The 16,377-nt window shown below is 42.5% G+C and overlaps 1 pseudogene; it reads left to right on the top strand.

Annotated features, from left to right (window-relative positions):
* Positions 1-613: 613 nt before the first annotated feature.
* Positions 614-16,377, top strand: part of LOC149262908 (putative galacturonosyltransferase 13) — a 52,407-nt pseudogene continuing 36,643 nt past the window's right edge.

Raw genomic sequence — 16,377 nt, 5'->3', positions numbered from 1 at the left:
CAAACACATTCCAAAAACAAAACCTTGAACATCATAGCTAGCCTAAAATACTCTCAGAACAGAGACAAATCATAAAGAGAGAGCCCTCTCTGATTACAGTTTGGCTAGAAACTGTAACCCAAAGATTGGTTAGTGGTTACCCCGGCCGTATTCCCTTGGGAGTCATAGGGAACAACCTGGGTGTTAACACCAGCAGTGCCGCTAACCAGTGCCGTATCAATTTGTTATTTCCGGAAACGAAAAAGGTGATGATGCTTAACCAAAGTTCATATATGGTGGACTTTGTGTGAAACGTTAAACTGAAGTAGTATTTCGTACATGACTAATGTTAATCCATGGTAAATGTAAATATCATTTTTTTTTTTTTTTTATCTTCGGGGTATGTGACAAATTGGTATCAGAGCAAAGGTTTCCATACTGTGACCTCTAGGACAAGTCTAAACACATTAAACATGTGGTAGTAAACACATCATTTTTTTTTATGCAGTCACTAAATATTATGTACAAAATAACTAATAATGCCAATTACTCTTCTGATTTCATTTTAGGCCAAGGCGAAAAAAAAAAGAAAAAAAAAAGGGCAACAGCGAGACACTAGACAGTGACAGTAAGTATGCAGAGAGCTAGCAGTGCTCCGCACAGATCGATAGCAGGCCAGGAACCTGCAATAAATCCTAGGAACAACCTAGAGCTGTGGGTACAACTTGGCGAGGAGACACGTAACACGAACCTTGCCATATTAGAGACAGTCCAGGAACTGAAAAATGAGATGGCCCGATTGCGAGAGGATAATGCACGACTGACGGTGGAGCAAGAAAGAATTTTAAAGTGTTTGTCTGATAGGCAGAACCCGCCACTAGCCAACCCCAGCACGGAACAACAGAGAATGACAGAAGAGAAAAATTATCAAACAGAGCCTGAAAAGTCAGAAGAGGGAGAGGATCATTCTGATAATGCATCCGAACAGCAGACCTCAAAACGTCAAAGGGTGGAATTACAGGGAGAATTTCAGAAAATTAAACCCCCACACTTTGATGGGGAACAGGAGGAAGCGGCTGAAGCATGGCTAATTAACATGAACAAATATTTTCAGCTGTATGAATATGACCATAACCTGAAGGCACGACTGGCCATATTTCAGTTACAAGGGAAAGCGACCCTGTGGTGGGAAGAGGTTAAGATCGTCAAGGGGGTAAGTGAACGAACCATAACGTGGGAAAAGTTTTAGAAGTACTTCAAAGAAAGATATCTGACCGAGTGCTTTTATGATGAAAAGGTAAGGGAATTCCACGATTTACGGTTAGGACAGCAGACTATGGACGAGTTTATTAATCGTTTTACCTCCCTGCTTCGCTATGTGCCCTACATTAAAGAAGAGAAAGCCAAGGTGCAAAGATTTGTTAGTAGTTTACCCATGTATATACGAGAAAGGATTGAGTTTGACAATCCTAGGATGATGGACGAAGTTATCCGCAAAGCTAGAATCTGTTATCAGCAGAATAAACAGAAAGGGGACGCTTCAAATAAAAGATGGAATGAAAAAAGGGGTAGTAAAACAGCTGGAAACAGTAAAGGAAGTCGCGATAGTGGAATTAAGGGAGGTAGTAAAGGGCAGAACAACAGAACTGTACAAAGAGGTTCGTTCAGGTCCAAGACAATCGGTGAATCCAGAATGAGCGAATACTCTGCCAGGCTGGAGGGCGAAGGAATAACCAGACCCCCAGTTCAATGCTGGGGTTGTGGAGGACCACACTATGTCAAAAATTGTCCGCAACGGAAGGGAACTAATCAGATATCCCAGATTCATGAGGTATCAACCGTCGGCGATGTGGGACGTAGCGTGCCAAGGATTAATGCAGCCCTAGATGACCGTTAGGCGGAGTACCAGCCAACCATGGTGGAATTTGAAGGTAAAATTTCAGACCTTTCTATAGCTGTTCTAATTGATCCAGGAGCTAATTTAAGTTATATTAGCCCAAAGATAGTAGAACAATGTAAGCTACAGCCTGAAAAATTCAAGAATCCATGGCTGGTACAGCTAGCTATGGGGGCCAAGAGACGAGTGTTGGCAAAGATTAATAACTGCCCCTTAACAATAGCGGGACAGCCAGTAGTGGCAGATCTGAATGTGCTTCCTCTTGGTTTGTATGATGTTCTGATTGTGATGGACTGGCTAGAAAAGCACTAGTCACTAGTAAACTACAAGACGAAAACCATTTATTACAAAGATGACTTTGGAAACGAACAGGAGATGCAAGGGATTAAATGACCAGTGCAGGTTCGGCCAATCACTGCATCTCAGCTAGCTAAGTGTATCAGAAAAGGATGTCGAATTTATGCCATTCAGGTAAGCTATGCAGATTCCAAGGATAAAACAACCATGCTGGAAAACCTCCCTGTAATACAAGAATTCGGGGATGTATTTCCAAAAGAGATACCCGAGCTGCCCCCAAAAAGGGATATAGACTTCACCATTGAATTGATACCAAGGGCAGCACCAGTATCGCGGGCACCTTATAGAATGAGTGTACCTGAGTTGACCGAATTAAAAATGCAACTACAGGAACTGCTAGTGTTATAGACATTTTTGTACCTTACAGCTATAAGCAGGAAATGTCCATAATCCAAGGGATCCAAAGTCCCTAAAGATGTTGTTACAGCTCCTAAAGGAACAAGGTCAACCAATGACAGCTTCTCCCAGAAGTTCTCCACCAAAAACCACTCAAAAACAGTCAATTCAGGATCAATTCAAATGCTCCACTAGCTGCCTGCGTTGAGCGGGAAAGGACAAGTGGCAGAGTCATTCAACGAGGTGGAAAGACCATGGAAGCTTCCAGAATCTTCTCCAATGACACTTGCCTCACTGAATTCGACCAAGTGATGAGTAAGAGGCTCTCAGTCTCCAAGTGGAAGCAAGAACTGACAGAGAGAAGCCACAAGTCAAAACATAAGCTGACTCATCTTCTCTGCTTACATCTATATATGGATCCCTCATCCCAGAGATCTAGAGGCTGGAATTTTGTACTTTGCAAAGAATTGCTATTGGTTTGAGATTGAGATTAGTACATTGGGTGATTTATGCTTTGTTGGAGGAGAGGAAGGGATTCTTTTGCTGGGAGGTAGATGCTGGATCGGAACTCACTTGGTTGTATCTCCTCTTGGACTTTCTTATTCTATCAATAAACTATTTGAGTTTCTCCTACATGCTGTGTATCAATGATGTTTTGTTATATTTGCATGTTTAGCTTAATCTAATCTTGAGCTTTTTATGAATGTATATCTATATCTTCGTGTAGTTTCTCTCTCTTGTGACCTTGCAGGAATTCGGTGAAGCTGGGCCGATAAAGGAGCAGGGAGCTGGGAGCTATTGAAGAGAGGAACGATTGGATCAACAAACTAGCGGAAGACACAAGTTAGTTACATCCTTCCTCCTCATTTACATTTCATAAAGAAGAAATATTCAAGTAGTTTTCCTTGTTTGTTGCTAAGGCACTATCACACCTTAGAGTGGGATAGGGGCGTTCTAAATAGATACTTTTCCCAACAACAAATTGGCGACTCCGCTGGGGAATGTATCTAGTTAGTTTATTTTTGTTTATATTGTTGTTCTTCTCATAAACTTAGGAGTGCTGAATCGAACTGCATTTTCCATTTACAAATGCAAAGTAGAGATTTGCCACTCTAGTCCACTCACTGAGCCTATTTATGATCTGAACAAACTGATCCACAAATGCTCTAACTGCCCTTTGTGATAGCTCTTAGTCCTCCTTTAAATCATCCTCCTAATTGTACCTTATTGATAGCTTTTATCCGGCCAAAAACCTCAGATCAAACTGCAAACCGTGACCCAGAACCCAGAGACAATTCTCGTTTCTGCTTCAGCGCAAGCTCTGTGAAGAGACTCTGCATTTCAACGCAGGTCCCGAGAGGGCTACCTGCGCTGCAATTCAATTTCTCTGTGCTGCAGGTGCGCTGATCAGCCTTTTCCCTGTGCAGCTGTGGTTCTTTGCATCCTTGTGTTCAGTTTCATCTCTGTTTTTGCAACCTGTTATCAGTGTGTGTACCTATCTGAAAACCCCTTTTCTCTGCCTTAATTCCGCCTCGGTTGTATAAAAGAAACTGTATTTGTTTTTGTGTATTTTTTACATCATTTGCAGTTTCCCATTACAAAAGTAAACTAGTCATACTGTCGCCCTTAGATCTAGACCTATCGTAAGTGTCATTTTGATCTTAGGAGTAAGTTTGTTTGCTGTTGACAGTTGATTGCGCTTTTATTTTTGTCTTTTGGTTTGAATTTATGAATTTCTAGTGTCGAAACAAGTGTTTACTTCAAAATCATAAAGTGTCGTAATCGTCTTTTTGATTTCAAAAAGAAACTTGTTTGTGTTTTCACTTGAAATCGAATTCAAAATTTGTACAACAGCTTTCTTTTTAGGCATCAATATTAAGAAAGTGAAAACAAATACATGCATTTGTGCATTTGCATATTGATAGTTTGTATGGTTTGATTTAGGAAAATTGCATTTACAGTGTGCTCTTTTCTCTTTGAGAAAAGTTTGTGTCTTTCTTTTCCCCTTGTAGCTAGGATTTTCATTGTTGAAAAGAGATAAAAGCTTGCTTATCATCTTTAGGCTGCATTTAGGAATTGTATATACATCTCGTGGTGATCCAAAAGGGAAAACTTCTAAGAAAGATCAACCTAAAATAAATTGAATGAACTTAACAACGCTTTGTAATTTAACGCACAACATAGAGGTCTAGGCTAGAGACGTGTTCCGGCGTCATAAAACCTGGTGACTGTCGATCTCGCTGATGGTTGGGTGATTCCTCCTGAGAGACGATAAGCACCAGTACGGATTGTGCTCCCACGTACCGTCGAGTATATATTGGGATACCCCTATAGGCATAAAACCTTTATCCATAGGAAGCCGTGTCGGCCACCCTACTGATCGCAATGCACTGAACACAACATTCGGGAAGATTGACCGCCCGTACCTTAAAAAGTATTTTGTGGTTTTGCGAAAAGTTTGGCACACCCTCTACCTAGAACTCCAGAGCAGTCCCTTTCGTTCCTTTTCAGACTCCTTAACGGAAAAGGTCCATCTGAGCACTTGTCACTTCAGGCTCATTAAAAATCGAAGGAGACTAGAGTCATCTTTTTCTTTTTCTCGACTCTTTAAAATTGAAAAAGAAAGTTGTGTCTAAAGCGTCTAAAATTCATTTAATTCGAAAACACATTTCCCTTTTTGTATTTTAGTTGATCGAGTAATCCGCAATCGTGGAAGAAAGTCAATTGAAACCCCGTCGTTCGCAGAGGCTTACGAGTCAACCGTCTTTGTCTCCGGAATCGAAAACAGTACGGACAAAGCGAACTCGTTTAACCGGTTTGAAATCTCCTATTAAAGTTAGAACAAGTGTTCCAACAACATCCGAGATTCCGGTTACTCCAAACATTTCTACAACCCTGCCTCTACAGAAGAAGTTCAACAGCCACAGAGGGACAGTGATACTGATCCTAGTCTAAGAGCAAACACTTGTGTTACTGAGCCAGTTCCATCTACAACCGGTTCGAAGAGTCTTGCTCCTCAAACATCGGTCACTGTCGATTCAACCCCTTCTTCGGCACCAGAAATATTTTACAGACCTGACGGTCTTCCCCTTCCACCTGGTTTGATTGCGATAGAGGAAATTGTAGAAGATTCGCAAGCAAGTACTCCAACACATTTTGGAGTCGGGGTCACTCTATTTCCTTCGACATCAGAAGTTAGTCTACCACCAGTGGAAGTTCCTGTAGAATCGCTAGGTAATCTTTTGGATAGACTCAAAATGTCTGAACAACTGTCAACATCTAGGACTGTGTCGACTGACACAACGACAGCAGAACTCCCTGTCGTCACTCCGACAATGTTTTCCGGCATACCATCTGTCCCGACTAGCTCACAACCGCTAGAAGGAGTCCATCCAGGGGCTATTTCGACAGTATGGTCCGTTCCTGTTTGTTCCTCCGGAATAATATCCGACAACTCTTATTTTGAGACTCGCCAAATTGATCCATTTGGAGGTCAATTTGGGCAATCCAGTCCCCAAGGGCAGACAATCTCTTTGAGTTCCGGATTGCCACCGTATGGGGGGCAGTATGCCCTTCATTACCCCCTCCAGGAGGATATCCATACGGGAGTTCGCAACAGTATTCAGGTTATACTGGAGTTACGTCAAGTGGTTGGGTACCTATACTACCCCAACAACCAAGGGTTGTGTATTCTATGCAACAATGTGTACCTATGTCGAACATCCCGACTACGCCAGCTATTGTGACAGTGTCACAAGTTCAAACGCTGCCTGTTGTATATCAACCTCATATTTCTCAGGTTGTAATGCAACAGCCCCTTCACCCTGTGACTCAACCACAATCGCCGACTGGTGGGACGACACAGGTCCAAACGGGTACAATTACCCCACACCTTGGTCCAACGGTTAGTATAGCGCAACAGAACATGGCTTCACAACCATGGCTGGTGCAATACCAACAACCACAATTCCAACAAGTATACCAAGGTTCTGAGCAGCAGATATTTGCGAACAGTGGACAGCCGTACATTCAAAACGGTCAAAATCAACCACTTTACAATGGTCATGTCCACCAACCATATCAGTCATACCAGCATCAACTACATTATGCTGGTATGCAAAGGCCAACTGCTCAGGCAATTCCATCATATCCTGGGTATGCTTCACCTAACCTAAATCAACAATTACCATTCGTGGCAACTTTAGAGTTACCTGATTTACACCGGTTAACGAACGATCCAATTGCTTACGCCCCTTGGTGGCTAGTGATCCCTCATAAACTTCCATCAGATATTCCTAAATTTAATGGAAATCCAGGTGAAGATCCATCGAATCACGTGATGACATTTCATCTATGGTGTTCGTCAAACACCCTAAACGATGATTCGATAAGGCTTCGCCTTTTTCAGAGGACGTTAACGGGTCCAGCGGCAAAATGGTATATTGAATTGCCTAGAGCTTCATTCGACAACTTCAGTACCTTAGCCACGACTTTCTTAACCCATTTTCAATTACCGATAAGGTATGAAACGGGAACGGAAATCCTAACCAACTTCAAGCAGACAACGGCCACTCACATATCTGATCATATACATGAGTGGCGACATCGTTGTAGGATGGTAAAAATGTACGTTCCCGATCAGCTATTAGCTGAATGGTTTATCAAGTCATTACTTCCTGCTATAACGAAAGATGTGGCAAAGGGGGGAGTCGTAACGGAAGAGCAAGTCATCGCTCGTGCACAATATCTAGACTTGGTCTATACTCAGTCTGGCACGCTCTACGACAAAATACCTGATGCCCCTAGACCGGAATTTTCAATTCCTCCTCCTCCTAAATCAAACAATGACTCTCACACCGGCGATGGCGTGATTGGCATGACAAACGCGAAATCGACAAAGGCTACGTCCAAGAAAGCCCGTAAGATTTCAGATCAAAATGCAAAAGACGAAATTCTTGCTTCGGAAGTAAATGCCGTATCGACAGATAAGGGCAAAGAAACCAAACAACCAGGAAGCAAGAAGAAGCAAGGCAAAGGGAAGAAGAAGAAACAGGGTGAGCCATCTCCTGAAAAAACTTCTTCAGACCCTCCTGGAAATAGGAAACCCCCCTTTGGGTGTTAGATATGTGATGAGAATCACTGGACGAAAGAATGTCCATACAAAGCTGAGCTTAAAAGATTATTTAAGAGTTCACAAACCTCAGCTGTGTTAACTGATCCATTTCCAAATCCAGGAACAAATCTGGTTGATAGTGGAAATGCTTCCCCGTCGCAACTGCTAATGTTGTCGATTTCGAAGCAGCAAAATGATGCTTTGATTTCGACAAGGAACAAAGATTACGGGAATCCGCAGCTGTCGAACGACAAGGATAAAGATCAACCAAGTAGTTCGACGACAACTTCGACAGAAGTTGTACCACCCATCATTCCTGAATTAACAATAAAACCGCCAAAGGGAGTAGTACACAAGTTGACGTTTAATCCCCGCGCTAGAGCGGCGCAGCATTATAACATAGTGGAAGATTTGGCCCAATCTCCATCCGCTATGTCGACTCTTGAGGTGCTACAAAATTGCCCATCCCAAAGGCAGGCTTTGTTATCAGCCATTGGTGGGGTTGATCCTAAGGATTCCAATCTTGTATCCTTCGACCACAAAGGATACGATCCTCAGTTACCAGCACAACTAGCTTTCCTTATTCAAGTGAAAGCCCTCAAGAAAACTGTTCATCGAACAATTATTGATGAGGGGGCATCTACATGTATTATGTCGATGAGTTGGTGGAAAACTTTAGGATCTCCAACCTTGTCGCGATCTTCGACGACATTAAAAGCATTCGATGGAAGGTCATATACCCCATATGGTGTCCTAAATAACTTGAAGGTTGAACTAGGGGGAAAAACAGTAGAAATAGATGTTGAAGTCATCGATGGAAATTTTGATTACAACATCCTACTAGGAAGACCATGGATATATGCCATGGCAGCTGTTGTGTCGACCTATTTTAGAAATATTGCATTTCCCTTTCAAGGAGGGATTACAATCGTCGATCAACAAAACTTCCTCCCTAATGGTTCTCAAGTTATAGGAAGCATTCCCATGATCCATGGAAGCCCCAATTCGCTTCAGAATATCGGAGTAGGCCTACTTAAAGATCCTATACTAATGGGAACTTTCGCTCTTCCACCTCCAATCAATCTGGCGGAAGTAGCATCGATAGGAACCTGCAATATGATATCTTCCACAAAGATTTCAGAAAACGATATCGACATGGATCATGCTATGGTTTTACCCCCAAGCCCAATAGAAGTATTATAGCAATCAATGTTTCTAGCATGGGAGGCAAACCCGAATCAACGCTCGTCAAGCGTTTGGGTAGATAGGTCTAGAGAATATGGTACCCCTTCAGATCCTTGGTCGCGAGTGCATGGAACCGACGAAGGAATTGTACAATCAATGTTGATTGAAGGGGCACCATGGAATGATTTCCACCATCGTTCCCTTCTTCTGGATTATGAAGAAGATACTCAAGATGACCTTTATCATCCTTCAGTTTTTGAATTCCTTTCAAATACTGTAAATACGGTGGATTCCGAGCGAAACTTATCCAACATTGAAGAGACTATAGCCATAAATATCTCGACTAAAACAGATGTTGTAGAGAATATTTATGTTGGCAAATGTTGTTCTCCTTCGGAACTGGAAATATATAATGCTCTTTTTCGCGAATTCAGAGATGTATTTGCTTGGTCATATAGTGAAATGCCAGGCATCGACTCGAGTATCGTTGAACACGAAATTAAGATGTATCCAGATGTCAAACCGGTACGACAATGGCTCAGGCAGGTGCACCCCAAGAAAGCCGCTGCCATTAAAGCAGAAGTTGAAAAACTTCTCCATGCTGGTTTCATCTACCCGGTTCCTCTAACCGATTGGGTATCAAATATTGTCCCCGTTATGAAGAAACAAGGAACAATTAGAGTGTGTGTAGATTATAGGGATGTAAATCAAGCTTGTCCGCAAGACAACTACCCTACACCCTTCATCGACCAGATAATTGATGAATGCGCCGGATGCGAAATCTTTTCATTCACGGATGGATTTTCCGGGTATAATCAAATAAATATCCGCCCACAGGACCAGTGAAAGACTGCATTCATTTGTCCGTGGGGCACATTCGCATATCGAAAATTACCCTTTGGTTTAAAGAACGCAGGGGCGACGTTTCAGAGGGCAATGAATTATGCCTTCCATGACATCAAGAACATCGTTCAACCATACCTCGACGACCTTTCGGCTCATTCGCGAAAGCGGACTGATCATCCGCAACATTTAAGGGCGATATTTCTACGTTGCCGACACTACAAGATACGACTCAATCCGCACAAATGTGTATTTTGCGTCAGTTCTGGTCGTTTACTAGGCTTTGTAGTCTCCAAGGATGGGATTCGTCTCGACCCGTGCAAGGTACAGGCAATCATAAATTTGCCTCCACCTTCAAATTTGCTTCAGATTCCGAAACTCCAAGGGAAAGCAAACTTTCTGAGGAGGTTCATTCCAAATTACGCCGAACTTGCTAAAGGTTATACACGTCTTTTGAAAAAGGAGGTACCCTTCGTCTGGGATCAGGTTGCGCAAGCTTCCTTTGATGCTTTAAAAGATTCCTTAATGAAAGCATCATTAATGTACGCCCCCGATTATCAAAGAGATTTTAACCTGTATTTGGCTGCAGCAGATACAACCATTGGAATGGTATTAGTTTAAGAAGTCGATGGACTTGAACACCCTATATATTATTTAAGTAAAAACTTAAATGATACAGAAAGTAAATATTCTTATGTTGAAAAACTAGCGCTTGCAGCTGTTCAAGCGATACAAAGATTTCGACACTATGTCCTCTTTCGGAAAACTACCATTTTGTATGATTGCAACCCCATGACTTATATATTGTCGCGACAGTTGCTGGGGGGCAAATATTCAAAATGGATAGCAATCCTTCAAGAGTTTGATCTGGAATTTGTAAAATCCAAATCAAAGAAAGCTCTAGTTTTTGCAGAATTATTATGCGACCTCCCATCGTCGTCCAACGATGAAACATCCGAAGAATCAATCATGGACGAGAATTTTTTTCTGATATCCACAAGAAATGAGTGGTATGGAGATATAATAATTTATCTCCAAACCCAAAAGTTTAGGCCTAACACCTCTCACTCCGAACAGAAACGTATACGATACCAAGCAAAAGACTACATGATCGTCGGTGATACGCTTTACCGTCGTGGTGTCGATACAGTTCTGAGAAGGTGCCTCACCCATGAGGAGGCCGAGAAAGCTCTGAATGAGTGTCATTGAAGAGCTTGTGGGGGGCATCAATCTGGTTATGCTACAGCACAAAAAATATTACGATCAGGATACTTCTGGCCAACCATGTTCAAGGATTACATAACCGCAGTCAGAAGTTGCCATGCTTGTCAAGTTTTTGATAGCAAAACCAGAATACCACCTGCACCTCTATAGCCAATAGTTGTTGTTGGGCCATTCGCCAAATGGGGCATCGATTTCATGACATGTAACCCCACCTCGACCGGGGGGCATGGGTATATCATAGTCGCAGTTGACTATTTTACCAAATGGGCCGAGGCGATGCCTACATTAGATAACACTGGTGAAACAACTGCCCTTTTCTTTTTCAATCATGTAGTCGCCAGATTCGGCGTACCACAGGCCATAGTCACGGATCATGGATCGCATTTTCGCAATCACATGATGCTTGAATTAGCTGCCAAGCTAGGATTGTCTCACGACAGCTCTACTCCGTATTATCCGCAAGCCAATGGACAAGTTGAAGCGATCAACAAGGTCCTGAAGCGTATGTTGCAAAGGATGATCGGAGTTCACAAAAGAAGGTGGCACCTAATCCTGTACTCAGCCTTGTGGGCTTACCGAACATTGGTAAGGAATGCAACCGGGTTTACACCCTTCCAACTGGTATATGGCCTGGAAGCAGTCTTACCAGTCTAGTGTGAAATCTCGTCTCTTAAACTCGCAATTGATCTCCTCCCCGGAACTTCAGAAGAAGAGGCCCGTTTCTTGGAATTAATCCAATTGGATGAAACCCGTCGCGATGCCGCTTTGGCTAACAAAGCCCATAAGAAACGAGTCAAGGCGTAGTTCGACAAAAATGTCAAACCCCGTGTCTTCTCAGAAGGTGACTTGGTCTTGCTTTACGACCAAGAATCCGATAAATTGGGAGCAGGTAAATTTAATTCTTTATGGATGGGCCCCTATATTGTTAAACGAGTGTTAGCAAAAGGAGCCTACGAGTTAATGGATTATGATGGAATTCCACTGGCGCAACCTCGTAACAGGTTGTACCTCAAGCGTTACTATGCTTAAATAGTAACCAATATGCTTTTGTTGTATTTTGTTTTCGCTAAAGTGTTCGTTTTGGTTGAGTAATCCACCTTTTTACATTTATTGTAGATGTCAAACCTTTTGGAGACATGTGTTGGATATGCCGACGGAGCAAGTCGTAGTTCGCGGAACCTGTCCTCCGCAGCCTAGGCCATTTTTTATCCAAGCGGCGAGTTAGTAAGTTTCAGAGGTGTATGTATCGGTCAATCAATGAATAATATCGCTGAGTATAGCACGTTGATAGAACTTCTCTCTGATGCCATCACCCATGGTATACGCCGACTAATCGTCAGGCTAGATTCACAACTCGTAATACTACAACTCAATGGTATATATTCCGTCCGAAATCCAGCTATTTATCGCATGTTCCTAAGGGTTAAGATTTTGGAAAGACAATTTGATTTTATTCAATACCAACATATTTCCATAAACTTAAACACATTAAACGACTCATTAGAAAACTATGTGTTAGATAGACATTTGCGACATTTGTAAAAAGAAACACATCATCAATTTTTTACATGTGGATCATATAACTCAACCAGAATAAAACCCGAAAATCAAAATATATATATAGTTGTTTATGGTTTCTTATTATGTTCTGTAACCAAGACAAAATCGGTCACATGACCCAAAAACTCAAAATGCTAGGGGGTACCCTAGTCTAATGGTGCTTGTGATAGCAAGTCACAGCATGTGCAATCATGCGTAAGAGACGAGTCCATCGTCTAGGCACACCAGTAGTATGTCGTTGTAACTGCAAAGGTAGCTCATCGATCCTCACATCGGGAATACCGAGAGTAAGGCTCTCAACCTGCTCCTGCACAGCTGTGAGAGTCTCAGCCACATCAAGGTCACGAAGGATAACCCTCCCGACAGTCTCTCCTGCTGGGGCAGCGGCCGGCACTCTCAGACGGACTACTGGACGAACAGGACCAACATCTGCATGAACACAAGAGTTTGATTAAAAGTCTTGATAGAATAAAGCACAAGGACATTATAAATAAAAACAGTAAACAGTGATATGGTCAAATATTTTACCAATAGCGCCCCACTGCTCGCCATCCGGTAGTACTAAATCCGGATCACCCCGGAAATCCATGCCAGCATATGGATACTCGGCATAAGCCATCTCCTGCCGATCGAACCACCTGAAGAAGGTATCGGAAAAAGAAATCTGAGACTGACCAGCATGCCTAGACATGTGGTCAACCCATATCTGCATGTGTGGTTCAGTAGGAGGAGGTATGTCGAGTGCAATGTACTGCGGCTGCATCAGTGGTATTTTCTCCAAGGCAAAGGCGGTCAAAATGGAACCAAACCCAAAGTTCTTCAACTTCCCATCCTTTACCTTGGTCAACTGGCTTTTCATCACCAGAAGTACTGCATCACACCAGTTGAATATTTTCGGTTGGAGACACTCCAAGGCATGCTGCATATAGGACCTGTTGGCTACATGAAGAGATGCACTCCCGGCCATCCTACCAAAAGTGAACAGGATAGACCTGAGGGACCTGTCAGTGACGTCTCGGATGATGATATTGTCGTCTTTACTCAGCTGAGATCCTTCCCTGCAATACTGGTGGACATAATCTCTCACAGAGTCACTCCCTCGGGCCGAACCTGACAAAGAATGGGGGCACCCCGCCGCGACAAGCCAGTCAGAAGTAAATGTCTACTGCAGTCAAAGGGATGGATTTGCCCCTGATCTGGAAAACTTGGTTGATATGATCCCAAGCATCGAGAAAATACTGCAGTAGGTTGATCCGCTGTCTCATGCTAGAGATGCGGAAGAACTTCAGCAAACCACAGTTCCGCAGCGCGTTCACTGTAACAGGATCATGTAGGGCAATCATGTCCTCTTCTTCATGTTCTCGTTCTCGCCATGTAAGGGTCATTTTGCTCCAATATCTCTGCAAAAACAAACAAGAGAGGAGATTAAATCCCAATTTTGATGAGAAACAGGGAAAAATTCCATTAAAAACTGTGCTACATCTTTCCTTTCTGCGCCCAACGCACCTACACAGGTGTTATGGGTGCATTGAATGTCAAGTCACCTTCATGGTGACCCACAATCAGCGCAGGTTTCGACATGCCTAGGGTGCGTTGATGGCAGAACGCTCCCATCAAACCCCAGGGGCTCAGAAAAGCAGGGACTGAAGCACAGAATGCACAAAAGAAACCATGAAATGAAAGAGCTCAGGTTTAGCTCCTACCTGGTCCAGACAGTGCCGAGAATCGTCCACAGAATCTCCCGAAATCAGCTGATGAAATTCAAGGGGGAAGAGGCACCTCCAAAGCTCCAACAAACCAAGTTCAAATGAAATGGTAAAATGAGAGGTAAAAACACTTTTTAATTGATTTTTACGTAGTTCAAAAGTAAAATATTAGCGTTTTAATCTCATTTTCAAGCAAATGTTGTTCATTTCTAACTAGTTTGATGAAGCAATTGAAAGAACAGTACTATCTTTGAAAAAGTAAAGCTATCTATGGTAAAAATCAAAACAAGACCATGTTATCGAGCAGTTTGCACATAGTTCATGCTCATTAAAAAAAAACATAAGACCGAGAAAGTGTTTCAACCCGCATTTAAGCTCGTTAAAAAATGAACTATCCTCCGGTAAATAACCACCGTGAATGTAACATTATTAGCCATTAAAGCCTTGGTCATGTTTGCACCGTCACCTCCACTTTTCTATTGGCCGATCATTCACCTCCATATGATTGTTTACCCATTTTGAGGAACAGCTGCGAAGAGTGATTTCACTAGCCATCCTTGTGACACTGCCGTGCTTGGAAAATTCCAACCCTTACCTGGAATCAGCTGCTACCCATTTTTATCACTCGTTCCTCAAAAGACGAGTCTTCTTTAAGCTCTTTTCATCTGACTCGTAAAATATGAAAAGATTGTCGAGTTTTGGCCTTCCAGCTCGTTAAAGCGACCGGAAGTGCTATCCCTCCTCTAGATTTTAATCTTTTTGGACCTGAGGGATTATTGCACAAAAAGATCGAGCGCTTGTTTTGTTCGGCTCGTTAAAACTATCGAAAATTCATCCCTTCTGTATTGTTTTATACTTTTTCGGACTTAAGGGATTAGATGACGAAAAAGGACTTCTGGAGTTAACTTTACGTACCTTTTCAGACTCTCTAAAAATGAAAAGGACCGAGTTATCTTTGTCGTTAGACTCGTTAAAAACATTAATAGCGACAAAATTGTCTTTAGACGAGAACGAGTTTCACTATCTCTAGGCTCGTTAAAACATAGCGATGGGTTTGCCCGAAGGGAAAATTATAGAACAAGCATATGTTATCCTCCTCAAGCTTGACAAAAATAAAGAGGTACTGGTCAGCAATGACTGGGGAAAAATTGGGAAGAAACTCAAAGAACCTTTATTGGTAGCAAGTCGCTCTTTAACATGACACTTCCACTCCGTGCCTGAGTCGGGTTGGGTTGTTTCATTCACCGGTCACATCACCATGGTCTCGCCATACCATCCACCTTTGGGGTAAATGCTACCAATCCATCACACAAGTGTCGCCAATATGTTCAAGAGAAGTCATCCAGAGAAGTCAACCGTGTCCCATCCACTACCATACATTATACTTCATTCTTTCATGACCGCCACCCTGAACCATATATCATCAGATCGTTTTCACCACCATCAAAATCATTTGCTCCGTTCCATGTCACTGATGTGGGATACATCAAGGCCCTCCTTTGACGGATCACTTCTTGTCGACATCAGCTCATTATCCAAGAAGTTGATCTAGGAACACCCCCTTCAGTACTTTGAAGCTTGCATGCCTCAATGGAAAGTTTCTCACTTCCGGTGATAGGTATACATCAATGACCTTCGACCGAAAGATTTTGCGTGGTGTTCGACGCCAAGTCCTTTATTCACACCACGTGAATTGTACTGCAGTACCTTGAGGGTCATTATCATTATCGGTGATTCCTCTCGCGCTTGTTAACAGTTTACATCATTGACTGGTAATCAAGCGATGTCTTTCCATGTTCGACTTCAAAACATTTCTCACATGGATCGACTTGTACTTAGAGTGAAGATCGGACGAGATTGAAGACCCCGGATCTAGTTTCATCCATCCGGGCTGCGATATATATTCAGGAAAAATAAAGACATTGACATGTACAGCACTGCAGAACATATAATCATCCTACCAAAAGGATGATGATTTCATCAGAATCATCAGTCTACCATCAGACGATTGTCTATCCTATGTACATAAAAATGAATTTATAAAGCTGAGCATGGGAATGCCCGCCTCAGCTAGATCATGAAAACAGTATGAAAAATAATGTATTGTATTGTATCTTATTACAGATCTCCTCCCAGCATTGAATGAACTTCGGATCCTCCTAATAAAGCATTTCACC

Source organism: Pinus tabuliformis, chromosome 6, assembly GCF_031772625.1.
Source record: "Pinus tabuliformis cultivar Carrire ecotype Pingquan chromosome 6, CPIR1, whole genome shotgun sequence".
NCBI lineage: Eukaryota > Viridiplantae > Streptophyta > Pinopsida > Pinales > Pinaceae > Pinus > Pinus tabuliformis.
This window is presented reverse-complemented; position numbering and strand designations above follow the sequence as displayed.